This window comes from Rhodnius prolixus, unplaced genomic scaffold, assembly GCF_049639745.1.
Source record: "Rhodnius prolixus isolate KJV_2025 unplaced genomic scaffold, Rpr scaffold_3, whole genome shotgun sequence".
NCBI lineage: Eukaryota > Metazoa > Arthropoda > Insecta > Hemiptera > Reduviidae > Rhodnius > Rhodnius prolixus.
The window spans coordinates 54,886,479-54,902,579 of record NW_027411603.1 but is presented as its reverse complement, the minus strand read 5'-3'; the positions used below and the strand labels follow the sequence as shown (position 1 = coordinate 54,902,579).

General features: G+C 33.8%; 1 protein-coding gene across 2 annotated transcripts in view; it reads right to left on the bottom strand.

Moving 5' to 3' along the window:
* Nucleotides 1-16,101, bottom strand: part of Ork1 (open rectifier K[+] channel 1) — a 70,506-nt gene that overhangs the window by 46,074 nt on the left and 8,331 nt on the right. The window contains exon 1 of one of the 2 annotated variants that reach the window (XM_074127123.1): nt 15,027-15,201. The exons of the other annotated variant lie outside the window; for it this stretch is intronic. The gene's annotated coding sequence lies outside the window, so the exon portion shown is untranslated. Of the gene's footprint in view, nt 1-15,026; nt 15,202-16,101 lie in introns of those variants that run through there. 2 annotated transcript variants of the gene reach the window in all.

Genomic DNA, 16,101 nt, shown 5'->3' with positions numbered 1-16,101 from the left:
AAGGAGAAGTACTGCAATCGTTCAAATTATCGACGCGTTAACTGATTTACGTCAATTGTCATACGATTCGAAATTTTATTTTTCTGGATGCTGAAGGTCCCAAAACTAACGTCTATTGTCTGCTGAACTATTCTTGTTTTGTTAAAAGGGAAGACTATAGAGACCAATTATACAAAGTTATACTGAGAGGGAACTTATGTCATGTTTGTTTGTACGAATGTAATTTAAAATAGTTTTATTAATTTTTAATGTGATTTGTAGGAAATTTTCCTTTTCGAAATGACTCGATTTCAGACCTTGAGGGTGCGATAGTGTCAGTCAGCATCATGTCATTGTGCTGGCCACTTGAGTTTATTGCCTGTACACGTTATAGATAGCATTTTGAACCAGTTGGCTGAAACTTAGAAGTTAATCGCAAATAAATTTCTCATTTCATTGATTTTTAAAATGATGATTTTATTAAATTCTCATACGCCATTATTGAGGGGAAAAAGATAGCGACTGAATCAAATATTTATTTCGATTTATCACAGGAGATATCCTTTTTAAAGCCCCTGAATTTTGAATAGTAAAAAGTAGATTTTAGGAATTGGTCCGTATGTCTGACTTCTATTTTCTTTAACCTTCAAAGGCTCTAGATTTTGTAGATCTAAAACGTTTATTTGAAACATTTCTATCATGAGGGTTGCAGTCTTGCCTAGCACCTAGCTATTACCTGGAAAAGACCGACCCCGTGGCCACTATAGCTCTTTTCTGAAGTACTTTTCCAGAATTTTTCTTAATTCTAACTCTATTAATAAGAATACTAGGGTTCACTAGGGTGAACCTTATTAATACCAAAAGTTACTTTTCTTAAGATAGAAAAAAAAGAGTAATTAGTTGGTAGTTCTCACAAGTTTAAGAAGGCTAGCATCGACTCTGGAGTTACAATGCCAGCTTTCTGAAGGAAGTATGGACCGAATGATGGCGCGGCAGCGGCGCTAATGATATGTAAAGTACGAGCAGCGAGTTGTGCGACAGCTACATAATTAGGCGTTGACGTGGTGCGTCACCAACAATTAAAGCACTCTCTCAATTACTACGCTCTATCTACACCTAATTTTTGTATCCCTGAAAGTGCTACTCACTTCAGTGTTATCATCAATAATTAATAACTGGTGTTGATCAATTTGGGACTAAAAGCACTTCGTTTGTATAAACCTTTTTATAAAAACGATAAATCTAAGTTGCCTATTTGCGGTGTGCGGCTTCCGGTTATATGGAAGGATGGATGTCTTTTTAGAAAGTTCAGTCATTATTTCATGAAAATGATTTAGGTACTGCAAAAGAAAAGATACACATATCATTGCAATGGTCCGTACGGTTGCTATAGCAACAGAAAGTGTGGACAATCACATGAGTTTGTCTCCTTGCATTTTCAAACTGAAATTTTTGAAATTTTCAACATTAAAAAGTTTGAAAACTACACTAAATGACACTTTAGGCCTTAATGCGGTAATGCTAATTGGTTTTAGATCATAAATGAAATGAGACAAGTCCTACATTGAAAAATGAAATCTTTATCATAGTAACTTATTAGTATCAAAAGTTACTTTTAGTAATCACTCAAATTTAAAAAAATAAGAGGAATTAGTCGGTGTTTTACATTAAGTTTACGTTGTTAATATGTATCCTATTTAACAGTTCCTTTTTAGTTTCCTCTTTTTACTGCTGATAATTCTTGTGTCAGCTTATAATAACATCTTAAGATTTAAATTTACAAAAATATAGACAGCATTTTGTGCTTCTTTTTTAGATACAGCGAGATAAACACCAGTTAGTAATGAAGACTTCAATTCTAGGGCTGCTTATCACGTCCAATTCTAAGCGATAAGCGAGGGAGCCTGGAAAACCATATTTGCCTCGAGGAACTTATTCGAAAAAAGCGTTCATATTAGCGAACACCAGCAAGGCGCATGCCGACTTAAAGCCTCTAAAAACCAAAACCATGTTTAATCAAACAAATTATTCAATAAAAAGTGAATTTCTTTTTACATCTTGTCTACTCTGTTTTCATTTCTTTTCCGCCAAGGCTCACTTTTTAAATAGTACATAATTTATAATTGTGTTGTAGATATTTTGAGTTTTTCTTCCGAAGCTCTTGGTATCAGTTGGGCCCAAATTGTTCATTCATTGATATCTTGAGATTTCAGAAAGATGACTTGTATTTCCATAAGCGTACTAAATTGGGAAGTGCGATGTATTTTAATAGAGAGATGAGGAGCGCCTATATTTATTCAAAGGGATCTTGTCAAGCTGGAACCTCATTGCATTCAAGTCTCATAAAGTATAACTAAGAGCAAGTGAAGTGGCTGATAGATCGGTTTAGATTACATAATTGAAGAAGCAGCAGGCAGAATGGGGACCAATCAGAAGATAGCACTGATTAAAATGCATTACCTGCAGCTGGTTACTGGGCGACCTACTGCAGACAAAAAGTCCGGAACCTATTGACACGGAAAAAAAAATATAAATAGGTTAAAAATAACAAACCTTGACTCTACATTAGATTTCAATAGATTTAAAACCAGTGAAGGTTTACCTTGGCCTCACCCTGTTTACCTAATAGAATTAGTTAATCTATTAATGATGACATTTTGAATTTAGGAATAAAGGCACTTGATGTCTAGTTTCTCCCAGGTTACTTAATATTTAATTGCACTATTTTTCAACCACTGACTCCCGGTATACGCACAACTTCGGGATGTATTGATAATCAGTTGATATAGCAGTCAGGTGAGAGGCACTGTCAGAACATTAATTGAACACCTACGCACTATCGTAAACCTTGTCGTTGAAGCCCAGTACAAATATTTATCTTCACATGGCGCAGTCAGACCCACGGATTTCTATTAACAAACCATGAAGTAGGCTATCCCTGAATTCTGAGTTGAAGTTAACCAACAGATCGTATTTTAAAAATTAAAAAGGTTAGAAAAAAAGTGTTGTAGGTTTTCAAAAAAATCATTTCGATTTTTTCTTAGGTGAACTGGAAGATTCTACCACCGGAAGAAACACTTCACTTAATGGAGATTTCATTTTTTTGAGTTTTCTTCGGAAATAGTGCTATTTCCTTAAACTTTGTTGACAATCTACAACTTTAAACTCTAAAATTTTTCTATAAAAATTTGATTCAAGGCACTTCTAGGGGAGGGAGTGGATAGTCTTTCCTGTAGTGTTCATTTCAGTTTCATGTTGTGGCCTAAGTCTATTTTGTTGATGAAGGATGTTTTAGTTTCAGAGTTTTTTTTTCTTGGAAGTCGGTGAGAGTGTGCGCTCGCCGGAAGCCAACGCATGTGTTTTATTTGCATCTCATCCTTTTTACTTATTATACTAACTGTACAGTTAAAAAGAAAATCATATTAGGACAGTTCTGAGGGGTATTACGCCTCTGCCAGCTGAACTGCTGTAAAATGAGCCCCTGTAAAGTTTCTCTAGAGAGCCACATCGTTGTAATAATCGGATTTATTACCTTTGTAACATCAATAATTAATTATTTTAGGGAAGCCATTGGCTGAGTGTTTAGCCAATACTTGATTCCAACGCGGAGATAATGGGCTATTTGGCGAACTAGGCGACTTCAACTTCTATCCTTCATTTTATCCGTTCCGACTACGCTTATTTCCTTTAAACCTCACTGGTTGAGGAATTTTATTCCGTCATCAGAGAATTTCACATCCACTCCTGCAGGATTCTAGTGAACCACTACGTATCTGAAGTGACGAAACTTCTCGTTATGCATATCTGCTCATATCTGATCTACGATCAGACCCATCTCATTTTAAAAAGCTACAATTTATTTCTTTTGTAACAGTACCGGAAAAATATTTTTAAAATTTCAAATATTGCACTTACACGCAGCTATAAACTAGCTATACCGAAATCATCCCATTAGTAAAGATTTGTTCTTGGCATGCGCGCTAAGGGTTTAGCCCAATCATCTCTGCCGTAGTAATGAGAATAATCCAGTCGCAAATTATAGAAAACTTGCATATTTAAACACATTTGTTAACTGAGGATTGTTATTCTTGCAGTAAGACAAGATGAAAGATTACAATGCCAGATTTGCCGCTTGATTTATCAGACAGGTCGATCAACTGATAAAATAACTTGAGCCGCTACAATTAAACCGGCCATTGAGATAAGATATAAAAAAAAAACTCGCTTGAAGTGCACTGCAAGCAGAACCTGTCAAGATTACTACTTTATGATTTATTTGTCTAGTTTGCATTTAAATAAATTAAATTGAATTCTGTGGCCGTTCGCTGTGTGCTTACTTCTTACCTTCTCCCAGCACAAAGGGTGATATCTCAACCTTTACAAATGACGCGCTAAGCCCTTGTTTGGTACACAATATCCTCTTTTGGCATTAAGGATTTCCGCTGAAATCCAACAAAGTTTAACCTCAATTTTTATTTTTAAACAGATTTTCTAAAAATGAATCCAATATTTTCTTTAATGTCTGTTTACAAATTACCACCTGAAGTGTTAATCACTTGGAGTTGAAACATTTTACCCGGAAAAATTAATTCCTAAAGATTTTTAGGGAAGTGCCAATTAGAAAAAGCAACAGATAAATCCCCTAAATGACTTCAAGAAACATCATTAGCATTACAGGAAATCGAAATTCGAAGAAAATCAGTAAATAACAGCAAGTTCAGTTTTACAAAAGAGGATATTAGATTTTTGAAATTGTCTCGAAAAAGACTCCAACCTTTATTATAAACCTTCCTGAATCATTCCTCACCTAAATAGTGCTAAGGGGTAATATGTCCTTTCGGAAAGAATATTTTCTAAAAAAAAGCAGTACAATTTTTACCAAGTCTGGCGGAAATTTTGATCAGATGCCATCTTTCTATCTGCTGCAATAACAAATATAATTTTTCCTAATTTTCTTATTAAAACTCAAATCGGATGTTTATTGGAGTATTTTCTTTGAAAATATCTGAAACTGCAAGAAAGCCAGTACTTCAAAGAGAAATAAAAATAATTTGTGTTACAGACTAGTGGGGTTACGGAGGGGAATAAAGGGGTTAGATTATACCTTAAACTGAAAACAAAATTTTTTATTATATTTTGAATAAAAAAAAGTCCCTCTGTACCCTGCTCATTAAATCCTATCCCTGATGATTAATTCCCTAAATCAGCCTCATTATTTCTTATAGCTGAATATTTATTCATCATTAGGTATGTTAAAATTTATTTAGGCGCGTCATCATTTAATAACATTGGCATCCTGTTTCTTTTCAGTGCACTAGTGGTCTCCAGACAGTGTTGTCTTATTACAGACCATATTGCTTGTCACCGGAAATTGAGATATGTAAGAAGCTCCTAGCGAGATTAAATCTAAGGATCAGCAACTGAATAGAATAAATTAAAAACCAAATCCAAACGTACAGTGGAATTTATGAGTTTTTAACATCTTGTGTAAGGATTCATGAATACATACCAAAAAGGTGAATGTTAAAGTACACGGAAATGCCAATACTTTTAAGAGAAATCACTTAAAAGCAAAATGGAGATAAAATTAGCGAAAAACTTTAATAAAATGCATGAGTGCTTTTCGGAAAGTTCTGATCGTCTGAAACTACGAGCTAAAGTTTTAATGAAATGATGGGTGCCTGCTGAGTTGCTAAGCAACACCATACATAACTCATTATTCCGTAAGATTTTTTTAAGGAGATCATTAATAAGCCCCATTAATATAAAAGTTTCTTATTACTATTATTTGATTTAAATGTTTTTTTTTGTTTTTAATGGAAAACTTGGAATAATTTTCATTTTCGGTGCTTTTGGCCAAAAGCAGCCAACAGAAAATGTCTGCCACTAGTGAAAAATATTTATTTTAGAGATTTAAGAGAAAATCTACTTTTCTAGGAGTTCGGGCAAAGCGGAACTTTAAACTTACCACCAAGTCGTCATTTGTTTACTGTATGGTTTAATCATCGAACATGAAAGAGAATTAAATTGCAGAGATTGGAGAAAAACAGGCTTGATGGAAAAGCTAATTTCTTTGCTTACTTAATTATTTTTTCTGAAATTTTTCTTTATAACATACCAGTCAGGCTCTGAATTCCCTTAACAGCAGAACAAAGGGTAAGCATATTGAAACAGGATTTAATGAGCAGAGGTAAGCATTTAGAACGGAAACAGGACGAATGGCTTTACTTCTCTGTTACTGTTATAAAACAACTGCTCCCAAATTCACAATAAAATGGGTAAATTTAGAGTTACTGCTAGAATTAAGCAGATAATCGCATTTCACCCAATAAAGGTGAGAATAAAAGATAATTCTGCTGGTAAATAACAAGTCTTAATCTCTTCTTATCTGGACATTTTTACAATATCAACTATTTATTTACGACGTTTAGCGTATATATGGTAAATAAAATAAAGGAATTATGCGGATTAAACTAGTGAAGAAAAGGTACATAAATTAAAACTGTCCGGTAGGACAGTTGTATAAGGGTTGATCATCAAAAACTGCACGAAAAAGCGTAACGTTGAAAAACACCCAACTTTGACAATTTTTTTCTCTTTTTCTATAAAAGATAAAATTCCCAAATTTTCTTTAAATTATAGGGCAAACCCTCCTTTATAACTGTAATTTTTTTGCAACAACCCAGATCTAATAGGTTTCGAGAAAAAAGTTGCCAAAAATGAGCAAAAACGGCTTTTTCAAAAAATGTTCTTGTTCTTGTTCTTGTTCTTCTTCTTCTTCTTCTTCTTCTTCTTGTTACCTTTTTTGTAAACAACGTAGCGCCTAAACGCGTGAACCGATTTCATTGAATGAGGTGTCATTCGATTTGGAATTTTATGTAGATGTGCCTTTTGGGGGTCTCGACGCTGTACATCGAATAAGAGAGGAGTTAGCCCCCTTTATGTAAGGCCCCCTCCAAAATTATTATTACTAATTACTCTGTAAATCTTGGCACGATTTTGATAAAATTTGGTAGGATGATAGGGTTAGGGCTCCCCTACGTAACATTAAAGCGACGATCTGCTCTTACACTTGTTAAGGGGAAGTATAGCAATCGTTGCAAATTATCGACACGTGAACCGATTTGCATGAATGAAGGGTCATTCGAATCGAAATTTTGTACAGATTTGCACTTTAAAAGTCTCGACGCCGTGCCTCATAAGGAGGGGAGTTTGCCCCACCCAAATAAGGCCCTTTCTAAAACTATTATTACCAATATTTCTATAACGCTTAGTCCGATTTTGATAAAATTCAGCTCGAATAAGTGGTTAAAGCTCCTCTACGTTGCTGATGCTCTTGCACCTACTAAGAGGAAGTACTGCAATCATTTAAATTATCAATGAGTGAACCGATTTAAATCAATGAATTGTCGTTCGATTAAAACAACTTTGCCTCTTTGCCTTTTAGGAAGAAGTACTGCAATAGTAGTTTATTTTCCTTACTCCTCTTAAAAGGAAGTACTGAAATCGCAGTTTAATTTTGCTATTTACGTACAAATACCTTCCAATGTCATTCAAAACGCTTTTTCAAAAAAATTGTTATTGAGGATGGTTTGGGGGAACGCAACTATAATCATTCTTTAAAAAGATCTCTCCATTGGTAGTTACGGTTCCGACTTAACACCTTATCAGATTATAATGATAGAATTGTTTATTCCAAATTTTAAAAAAATCTGTAAAGAAGATATGTAACTTTGTAAAATAAACAAAAAGAAAATCTATCCAAAAGGTACAAAAATCTCCTTAACAAAAACTTACAGTTTAAAATGTTAAGTATAAGGGTTGATTAAACGCCAAAAGGTACACAAATCAGCGAGTACCCAACATTTCATTAATAGTTAAGCAATTCTACTGCATTAATTTTCATTAATAAGTTATTTTTTAGAATTTATTAGATGTCACAGACCCTTAGATGTATGTGACATCTAATAAATTCTTAAAAAATATTAATGAAAATTAATGCGGTAAAATTACTTAAATAATATCAATGAAGTATTAATGAAATGTTGGGTACTTGCTGATTTGTGTACCTTTTGGCGTTTAATCAACCCTTATACTTAACTTTTTAAACTGTAAGTTTTTGGTAAGGAGTTGGTATTTGGACGTAAAGCCCGCCTGAAAAAATAGGCAATTACTTTACTATTTATATATTATTTATTGATAGTATAATTTAATCATTATTTTGTTGTTTTTTTTGCCATATAAGATATAATATTACTATTGTAATTAGTAAAGCTGTTGGTTTGAACAAACATTACAATGCAAATAATGATAAAATTGAAGAACCCAGTTGCTGCCTTGAGATTTTATTCTTGATTCTTTCTTTATCAGCCCCAGTATATTGGAGTCTCGGCAGTGAAGCATTCTGCACAGTTTGCTCCAAAATATTGTATGTTATCAATACTCACGTACGCTGCCCATTTGGGAGAAAGCTTTGAGAAAAATGGCATACCACTGAATAAATCGTACAACGAAGATGCCATCCCACCATCCCATTTAATTAATCAAAGCGCTCTCCCAACTTATTTCGTTCGAAGCGGCAATAATTATGACTCTGACATCCACCCTATTTTAATTAAACTTGAAGAAGCCATTAAATTCTAAATACCTTTAAAACAAGAAGAGACTTTTAAAGAAGAATATTAAAAATAAATAATTCAGAATTCACTCTGGAACTGATTTTGACATCGGCAGTACAGAAAACGATAAATACTCATGAATTCGAAATTTATGCAAGCAGAAGCAAGACGTCGGACGGAACTGCCCGTTCTTTTGTGGTCTTCAGGAAGTTGAATCTATTCAAAAAGTATGAGTAGAGGCTGGGGGGCAAATGCAGCAACAACCAAGACGATTTTTGACGTGCATAAAAAAATTCTATGCTTTCGGAGAACGGAAGGAAGAAAGGAGTCTCAACTGAAATAATTAGGTTGTACTCCGGAGAGTGACTCCGCTGACAATCAGGCTAAGAATGCCAGTTTTCACCCTTCGGCTCTTCAATTAAAATAAAAAACTATGGTTAAAGAATTTCAAATGAGAGCATGATAGAAATTTGGACGTGTTTTTTTTTTTGCAGTTGAATTCACAACACTGAAGAAAGAGAATAACTTGCAACGAAGTTACAGAGATAAGACAAAAGTGACGAACCAGTGGTGCTGATATTCTCTTTTCTGAGGGTAGACATGTTTACAGGTTACAGTACCCCCTAGCAAATCCTATACGGATTTTTTTTAAGATTAATTTTAAAAGTTATTTTTAGAATTAAAAAATAAAAATATCACTTTTTTTACGATGCAGTTGATTAAAGTAGATCAGAAAGCGCCGATGATAATCAAAATTTTGCCGAGGAGTTTTCTTTAGAGGAGAAAAATGACCTAGGAAAGAGTTAGTCATACCTGAAGTTACTCTAGCCGATGTACTTCCTGTCTGATTAGCTCCAGCTGCAGTATCAGAACTGACAACACAAATAAACTGTCCTCTGACCTTTAATACAACAGATTGCCTGTTAGCTACAATTCTTCTCTAATGATCTCAATTAATCCATTGTCATGGAAATCTTGAGGTAATATCAAGTGTACCAAATACTTCTCTCAAGCAAATTTCTGCAGGGTGTAGTATTAATTAAAATTACTCGGGTTATATTACAGAGAGTTTAGGATTAAACAATGAATTAAGACCGGTTCAAGTAAAACTAAATACGTCTGGTATGAACCAATGGCTTCTTCCCAATCTATTTAAATATGTCTTTTTCTCATCTTATTTAACTTATTTCGCAATACCCTATGATAATAATTTTCGTAATCAAAGTCAAAGATGAGAAAACGCCTACATCAGTACTCAAGGGGTCATCCAACGGAGAAATAGAAGCTAGACGCGGGAATCGTTATATTTCTAAATGACGATAATTGTAAGAATATATCAGCATCAATTTATATATATCTTATTATAAATAAATATTCGGATATTTAGAATAATTCGGACAATTTGCGCCATCTATAGGGCAGGAAAAGTTTTTATTAAATTTTATTTTATTGTGGTTCTAGACGCCACGCTTACAAACATTTACATCAATGTCATAGATTTTCCAGAAAAATTAATCCAATTATTTTTTAAATACATTTTCCAGCAAAAATAATAGTTAAATATTTCTTTAATTATCATTATAACTTTTAAAATAATCGATCATGCTGTTTTCTAGAAAATCCCAAACCTTTAAATGTCTATTCTGTAAAGTTACTTATCTGGTTTACAGATTTTGTTAACTCTTGTAAACCGGGATTTGTTCTACATTTTAAAGAAAATTTGAGAATTTCTTTTAAAGAAAAAGATAAAAAAAATTGCTAAAGTTGGGTATTTTTCAACGTTACACTATTTTCGTGCACTTTTTGACGATCAACCCTTATACAACAGTCCTACCGGACAGTTTTAATAAAACGAAAAACTCTACATTTGTGTTTTCTCCAATAAATGAGCTGCGCAGTTTTATCTTTATATTTAACAACTTATTAAACATGTCAGTACAATAAAATGCATTAGAGAAACTAAGGCTCCGTTCAGAACACTCAAATTGCCATCACATGATGAACCCCCTTAAGAGAGCTGTTTATTGCAGGCTGCGATTACATTACTTTTCTTCCACAGGGGTAAAACAAATTACATTGAGATTAATTTCTTTTTAGTAGGATTAAGTGAAACTCTGCGATTGCATTACTTTCTAAAAGGGGGGAATTGCTAAGATTACAATATTTTGATTTCTTTGGTTTAATTTCGGTCGCGAAATTTGTTTATGATAATATATCCATAGTTAGCCCTCGGTAGTGTGTAATTTGCCCAAAACTCAGGTTTTAACAATCTGCGAGTTTTGGGATTATCTGATCAAACACTCGCATTATTTCTTAAAAACCACTTTTCTGAACTCATGGTCCTATAAGTAATAAACATATTTTCTTTAACAGTTGCTCTGATGCTTTTGCAATTCTTCCACTTATTTAAGGGTAAGGAGAAGATTGGCAGGTTGAACTTAAATAGATATCCTCTTTATCCACCCGAATTTCATAAGAATTGGAATGATTGGCAGGATTAATAATAATTTTAGTGGGCCTCTCATATAGGGGCGAACTCTATACCTAAAGTTTTATGAAGTCGAAACTCCTAAAAGGCTTATCTACAAAAGCATTCAAAAAGAATATTATTAGTCTTATTTAGGTATAAGTGTAAGATGGCACTTAATGTTAACCCTAACTCTTTTATCGTACCAAATTGTATGAGAATCGGACTAATCGGATTTGAAGAGTCACTTTCAAAAATAATTTTTTTTATTGAGAGCCTCTTACTGGGGGCTAACTCCTTTCTCGTGTCGAAACCCGAATAAGCCCATCTACACAATGTTTCGAATGGAATAACATTCATTTATGAAAATCGTTTCCCATGTAAGTAAAGGAGTGCCTATTTTTTCAGGCGGGCTTTACGTCCAACTACCAAATTAGGTATCGTGAACGGAGGCGATTAGCAAATATACTTTACTATAAATTCCTCATATTAACCATTAAATAAAATCCAAAGCCTAGACCGGAGGAGTCGAACCTACTACACCAACAATGCATCTTAGCTTTGCAGGTCTAACCTATAACGGTTCGGCTACTGTGGCGCCTCGTTCCCCATGTTTGGACGCTAAGTTGTTTAAAAAACAAGAACAAACGGTTTTTGCCATTTTTTCACATTTTTCTCTAAATCTATTTTTCCTGCAATGTTGCGAAAAAAAAATGTTCCAAACGAAGATATGCTCTTTATTTCGAAGACAATTTGGGAAGTTCATCTATATAGAAAAAAGGAAAACTTAGAGTGGAGCCATACCAATCTCAAAATGATTTTGTGTCTCACGGAATTTGGCACTAAGTTAAGAACACTGGGGATGTTTTCCACCTAATAACAAGCTGGCTATTCACTTATGTTCGGAAATTCCGTAATATTCCCTTTATGCAAGATTAGCATTGCAATCAGTAAAATTAACGCAATATTAGCATAATTAGCTGTACTCCATTTTCCTCTAAATTCTCCACTAATACAGATTATTGTTTCCAGATGACTACGTGAGTTTTAAAATAGCAATTGTTTTTAAATCATATCTCTGTCAATTTTATTTTTATTGGTATCTATTTACCATTTATATCTTACAAATACCAAAAACATTGAAAAGTAGTACCTAGTTCTTTCTGATGGAAATAGGAAATGATGTCCAAAAATTGAAAATTGATGATTTAAAGTAACTTCTCTAAAAATTACCAAAATTAGGACATTCGTTATAAATCGCTCATGTACAGAGTGTCCTGGTAGATTCATCAACACGTGGCCGAAACCGCTGAAGCAGATGAACAGGAAATTTGGTGAGGATCTCTAACGGAATGGCTCACTCGGCCAGCAAGTGTACAGCGATCATTATATATGGAAGTCAAAATCACCGATCCAATCTGACGTATCTACCTATGATCATAGATTAAAATCCGCAAGCAGATAGGAACAAAAAAATTACAAGCGCGCTACGATTAACTGGAAATGTTGCCATTTTATAAAACACACATTTAGTAAAAATCATAGGAACTACCTTCGAGATAATAAAAAATAGTGAAAAATCACTTCAGTAAAGGAGTACTTCCGTCTAATAAATTAAAAAAAAAAAACAGAATTAAAATAAATGCTTTTTTGCATGAATTAAATGAACTTATTTTTTTTTTAATTTTAGTAGAGCAAAATTTTCTTTTGTTAAAACTATGTAATTATATCATTCCCTACAGTCAAAATTCAGGATTTGCCATTTAGTGCTGGATAAGCATCTATTGTCCTTTTAACATTCAATGTTCCTTTATCTATATTAAATATAGAATATTATTCAATTTCTCAATATTATTACATCATTTTGAAGTTTATGATAATGAATTATTTACCAATTCATTTCTTTTTATAAATTTGTTCGACCCGAGGCCCTTTAGAGCCCAGAAAATTTTCAAAACACTTCCGGTCTCTAGATAATGTTCTCACAGTAGGACAACATTGTCCATCATAGGGCAGTAGTAAGAAGCTCTAGCAAAACACCATCAAAGGGCAGGAAGCTAGATTCGAGCTAGGGGATTCCCCACGAGATGCTGGTGGTCACCTTTTGCTCAGTGTTCCCTTCTTTATCATTTCAATGTTATGATGAGCATAAAAAAAAGTTGTCCATAATATTGGTCATGGGGGTCCGCTTACCGTCTCCCTGATTTACTTTAGCAAATTCGTCCATCCACAAACGACGATGCACCATTGTACTAGATCTGTTACATTCATTTAAAGCATTCAATTGCAGTCAGTATAGAGAGGTCCTGAGGGTAGGAATGACGTGATACATGCTTTGTTCATGGAACAGTGCTTCTGGGCTTTCTGGAAAAAGTATAGTATCGCTACTTGTTCAGTTCGATAAAAAAAAAAAAGCTACCACAGATCTAGTAAACATTCTAAGTTTTAAACAAATTCTGTGAAATCAGAACTAAAAAAAATTGCGGTTAAGAAAACTTTTAATATTACAAAATTTTTGGCATCGGTTAGCAAATATTATTATTCTTAAGGAACTACTGAAGCAATGCTGCTAAATATAATTGAGATCATTTGGAAGACATGGCAATGTCCAGCCAAATAACATAACAAACACAGCTTAATGAGGAATATCTTTCAGAAATATGAGGAACCCCAATGAGCATTCAATTTACATCCGTTCTAAGAATGTTATACTAATGAAGTTATCCGTAGAAAAATTAACACAAATTACCAAAGGCTCAGCTTAGCAAACTGATTTGCATTAGTCTAATTAATAATGAATTCTTGTTACATATTGGTCCACTTTCATTCCCTTTTTGCTCCCGCTCAATATTCTGTACCTTGTGTTATTGGAAACCCCAGACATTTTTCATTGACAAAAAATTATTAGGCTAAATATAGGCTATTGATAGGTAAATGATATGATTTCAATTCAAGCGAACAAAATTAATGACTGTTTTTTCTTATTTCCGCAATTGGTTAAATCGCTGGTACTGCTTTTAATGCAATAATTTTAATATTGTTTTCTTCATTACTTTTGCTTCATAAAGAGTGTTTTTACTAATTATAGTGAGTACAGAAACTATTTTTGTACTTATTTGATTATCCTTTGATTGTTATATTTGAAAACTTTGCTTTGCTCCGTACGGAATCCAATGTTTCAATTGTCTCTGACGTGGACAAACTGGTTCCCATTGCAGAGGGTACTCAAGATAAAGTAAATGATGACGCTAATGTAACAGTATTGTAGTATATAGACATCAACATGGAACGTATTCACTTCAAAGAAAATCCCTAGGTTACGGTTACAGCATGTTCAAATTATAAAGTAGAAAACAGTAAAGATATGTACTTTGGCAGTCAAAGGTGAGAGCCACAAAGCTTCTCTCAAAGAAGATGGGCAAAATCGGATACCCATCCACGAGGAAAGTTCTTGATAAAATGAAAAAGAAGGAGCACAACGAATTATGTGGTTTTACTAATGGAGCACCCACTCATTGATGTTGCTGTGTACCCAAAAACATCAGGAAACTCTACCTTCAGACTGAGTATGAACGAAATTACCACGAACTTACTATTTAAATATGAACATCACCATTTCAAAACAGTGAACAAAAGTCACCAATATAGCGGAGCATTATTTTTCCGAATTAAAACCTGCAATAAAATGTGAGTTGATTCATACTACAAAACAACTCTTCTCACATGAGAATCGCAAACAGCAGCTGCAAGATTGCAATCCTAATTAATTGTCTAAGTAATTAAATTAAAGTAAGTAATTTACAATAAAAACTCTTTTAGAGAAAAATTGGTGAGCTGTCCCACCCATAATCACATCATTTTGTTCTGAACATCTTTACTCGTAAACTTAACTGTTTTTGGGAAATTAAATAATTAATTAAGACAGGATGAAGGGATTTGAATGAAATCAGATCTAATCTTACCTTCAGCGAAGATGAAATATTTTAATGTTCTAAAACTTGTGAATTCACATTCCACAAAATTATTAAAGTGTAATCTACAAAGTGATCAATACACATTTGAAAAAAGTAAGAAAAAAAAAAGAAATGTTTGATATCAATTTGTCAATATGAGTGAGTGGAGAGAACTAGAGAACTGAAGGTTCACGTAGTGACAATGTGCTGATAACTGTCACCCCACTAGTGGCTCAGTTTAAACAAGCGCAGTTAATGTGCCAACAATGAAATATAGCTACTATTGGAGTGACTACATTTCAATGAAAGATACCTGAGAGAGCAACTGCAACTCTTGTTGTAACTTCACCTGCCTCACACTTTAACAGTGACTACCCTCCTCCCACTAACTGCAATAAATACTAACTCTTCAGGACATCCCCGAGTACGCCACATTGTTAAACGCAAACAAGGAATGTTTATTTTATTAATTTCTTTTCATTCGGTTTTCTTTGACTGCTGACAAGTGAAAACGAGCTTTTCATTTCTTTTGCTTCATAATGAGTGTTTTTACTAATTATAGTGAGTACAGAATCTATTTTTGTACTTATTTGATTATCCTTTGATTGTTATATTTGAAAACTTTGCTTTGCTCCGTACGGAATCCAATGTTTCAATTGTCTCTGACGTGGACAAACTGGTTCCCATTGCAGAGGGTACTCAAGATAAAGTAAATGATGACGCTAATGTAACAGTATTGTAGTATATAGACATCAACATGGAACGTATTCACTTCAAAGAAAATCCCTAGGTTACGGTTACAGCATGTTCAAATTATAAAGTAGAAAACAGTAAAGATATGTACTTTGGCAGTCAAAGGTGAGAGCCACAAAGCTTCGCTACAAGAAGCGCAGTACAGGTAAAACCCAGATTTCATTCACTCAAAATAGGGCCTATTCTATTGACAGGCCCAATAATCCTCACTACTCAGCACTACTCTAAATATTTATTTTAAATCCTTACTACCATATATTTACCAAATGTGAGTGCAGGTTTTCAAAATAAAGTGCTGAGAATCGCCTTGGGAGCATCGCTTTATGCAAAC